We start from the raw sequence: 4025 nt of genomic DNA on the forward strand, positions 1-4025 counted from the left end.
AGAGTGATCAGAAATACAAAACCACAGGACATGTATATCACAGCGACTTTGTAATACATTGCCTCCTTGGTTAATCCTGTGATATATTTCTGTAATCTGAAGTGCTTGCCATGTTGCACTATTTTTGGATCCTTGCTTGCGTCATTTAAAGCCACAATATCAATGTTGTCACTGTAGATCTAGGATGCAGTCAGCATCACAATGAGGCACAGCTGGATCAAACACCAGTTTGTTATGATGTCCAAATGTAAGCAGCTCATCAAACCATGGTTGGTGGTACCACACCCGGATTTTCAAACCAAATTTGCATCCGTCACCCATAGACTGCACTGACTGTGGGTTATCATCCTATCTGAATTCATAAATCACACATAGGCTGTGGTCACACGGAGCATTAGCCATGCTACAGAGACGGAAGATAGGCGGATTTTCCAGGTGCGATCTCACCGCCACATCTGGGAAGCGTAGAGCTCCCGTGGCTCACCCGAGGCTTCCCGTCGAAGATCCGGGGCAAAAAACTAGTACCTCCGATGTACTAGTTTCCAGAAACCGCGGGGCAAGGGCGGGCGTCTGATCGCGTTTCCAGTGGCATCCAGCGCCCGCCCATGGTCATATTTTCCCCCAAGGCTCCATGGATGCGCACAAGCACCCAACGGAGCATGCGTACACTTCAGTTTTAAAAAGTTTTTTTTAAAAACCCAACAACCCCGTTTGCCGCCCTGCCCTGCTTCTTTGCCTTTGGTGTGATCGGCACCTCCCCCCTAGCCACGGGACCTCGACGGGACCTCAACCGGACGTCTGATTGTGCAGTCGCGCATTAGTTTGCCCCGGGGCAAATAGCCACGCTCCCCCCCCCCGCGCATTTTCCAGCCCGTGTGGCCGGGGCCTTTGTTGAATATCACTGCCAGTCACCTGGCCACAGAGATGGCAGAATGACTTCCCAGCTAGGAGGAATGACAAGAAACAGACAAACCAGGGTTTATTACCCAACCAGGATTGGATGCTTACATGCAGTAGACTGGCTCACATTTGTTATACTGGCCACAGTTAAAACCACCAAGATGTGAGTTTGAGTCCAGCGGCACCTTTGTACTGCTGCTTCAGACCTACATGATATATGGGTTTCAGCTAATTTTTTTAAAGTCTACATTTAAGCTACGCCGTATTTCTGATTCTGAATTCTAGAATATTTTAAAATATATGGATAAATAAGCTCTTTAAAAGAAGAAAAACATGCTGTTGCAGCTCAGGTTCTTATTTGACAGCCTGTACATGGAAAGAACCTTAACGATGTCCTCACTCATTAGATGTCATTGGGCAAAGTGCTGGCCAAGAATAATTGTAGCATTTATTTGCGTAAACGTTGGCTGATGCTTTGCCTTGCTACTGATATCAACCCAGGAGGGTGAAGTCCGTATGTAATGTTAACAGTTCTAATCTAGGTAACATTGCGGAATCTCTGGTTCATTTAATTTGAGTTTAGCAGCCCATAGGTCATCTTCCATTAAAAAGAGCTATTTCACATTCTTTGGATCTAACACCAAATGCTGTATTTTGCAGCTTGTTCCAGAGGTATTTCCTTCATGGTCAGCTGAGATCATTTTTGCATTGTCTTTTCTTCCCAATGTACGGAGGCGCTCTAAACATTTAAGGAAACGTGGCTATGAGCTTCCATTTCATTTCTGGAGTTTGGCTGCTTCAGGTTTTGAGATTTTAAGATAGGTCGGGATGAGAGGACTGATTGCAAATGCTACGGCTTTTGTTTGCCTTGTTCATTTTGCTCTTTTGTTTTTACCTTAATCTCTATTTTTATTTATCTGTGTCTGTTTTGTTTCATAAAGTGCCCTGAATGTTTTTAAAGTACAAAGCTGGGATACCAATCTGACATATACATAAAAGTTGATATTATCTGAATGGTATGGCCACTTTGATGCTATGATTTAATAGCAACGGGGACATACATACATTTCTTTTGGTACAGAATGGCATACTGCTGATTTTATTCCTCCCCCCCCCCGACACACAAATCCCATGCTTCACCAATGAGAAATATGAATTTATTTTTACTTCATTCATCTGTACCCGCCTTTCTCCCCAATGGGGACCCAAAGCAGCTGACATCATTCTCCTCTGCTCCGTTTTACCCTCACAACAATCCTGTGAGGTAGGTTAGGCTGAGGGAGGGTGACTGGCCTAACGTCACCCGGCTAGCTTCCATGGCTAGCTTCCCGGCGAGCTTCCATGGCACAAGTGAGGATTCGAACAAGATAATAGTCCGACACTCTTAACCACCACACCACACTGGCTCAGTGTAGTTGTATGTACAGTGAACTGGTTTAACAGTCATCTCCTGTACTTAAGAAACTGTCGTTCTGAGAAGGGAGCCCAGGGGCCTGGATTCACAATGCCCTCTGCACACACCTTTCAAGGACCATTGGAGAAGCCCCGATGAAAGCTGGTGTGAAGCTAAAATAGACACGTTGGGTAGATATGTTCTCCAACTGTGATATCTTCATAAAACCAGCTTAAATGTATAACGAAACCTTAAGAATAAGGCATATATTTGGAAATCAAGAGGAGTACCTAACTTTTAGCAATAAAATTAGACCCACCCCACCCCCCAAAAAACCAAATATCCAGCACTTGACAGTGAGTACAGCTACATACAGTGAGAGCTGGAAAATCCCAGGTTCAAACTTCACCTCCACCATGAACTCCTTGGGGGGCTTAACAAACCAGTCTCAGCCCCTGTATACTCCCCTGCAAGATGAGGATAATAGTGTTTAAGACAGGGGTGTCAAACTCATTTGTTATGAGGGCTGGATCTGACATAAAGGAGACCTTGTTGGGCCGGGCCATGTGTGTCATAAAATGCAATGCCGGGTAGCGGAGATATAAAGTTTATAAAGGACACAAACACAAAGGTTTTTTTTAACTTAAAATAAAAACATGTTTTAAAACATTAGCACTCTTGCAATATTTTGTTTATTTAACAGTGTCTGATAACTGACACCTCTTGCTCTGAATTATTGCATCAAAATGTCACTGAAATAGAGTTTCAACACTTCTCCTTCACTAGTTTTCCATCCGCTCCACTGATAGGTTCTCCCTCTGCCGATTAGGCTAGAACACTATAGACAAACACTATGGCAGAAGCCTAATCGGCAGAGGGAGAACCTATCAGTGGAGCAGATGGAAAACTAGTGAAGGAGAAGTGTTGAAACTCTATTTCAGTGAGCATGTATATGCTGACAACTGGGGATATAGTTAATATGTTGTAATATAGTAAATATGACATGGAAATATAATTTTCAGTTCACAGCTAAAGAGTACCAGCTATCTGAAGAAGCGAAACGTGAACGCGGCAGTGAAGCCAGCTGTGTCTAGCTGTACTCACATAAGACGTGGAACTATTGTACTCCTGAAGTTTTTTATACTGCAGAGGTCCATCAGTGGCACAGGCCACAGCAGAGAACTCAGACCAAGAGTGATCCCCCTGGAGAAGGAAATGGCAACCCACTCCAGTATGTTTGCCAAGAAAACACCATGGAAAGTATCAAAAGGCTAAAAGATATGACGCCGGAAGATGAGCCCCTCAGGTCGGAAGGTGTCCAATATGCTACTGAGGAAGAGCAGAGGGCAAGTACAAGTAACCCCAGAAAGAGTGAAGCAGCTGGGCCAAAGCCGAAAGGACGCTCAGTTGTGGATGTGTCTGATGGTGAAAGGAAAGTCCGATGCTGCAAAGAACAATACTACATAGGAACCTGGAATGTAAGATCTATGAATCAAGGTAAGCTTGACGTTGTCAAAAATGAGATGGCAAGACTGAACATCGATATCTTAGGAATCAGTGAACTAAAGTGGACAGGAATGGGCGAATTTAACTCAGAAGACCATTATATCTACTACTGTGGCCAGGAATCTCGTAGAAAAAATGGTGTGGCCTTTATAGTCAACAAGAGAGTGCAAAAGTCAGTACTGGGATACAATCTCAAAAATGACAGAATGATTTCTGTCCGATTCCA

Source organism: Gekko japonicus, unplaced genomic scaffold (assembly GCF_001447785.1).
Source record: "Gekko japonicus isolate JY-2015 unplaced genomic scaffold, Gekko_japonicus_V1.1 scaffold1297, whole genome shotgun sequence".
In the NCBI taxonomy this organism is placed as follows: domain Eukaryota; kingdom Metazoa; phylum Chordata; class Lepidosauria; order Squamata; family Gekkonidae; genus Gekko; species Gekko japonicus.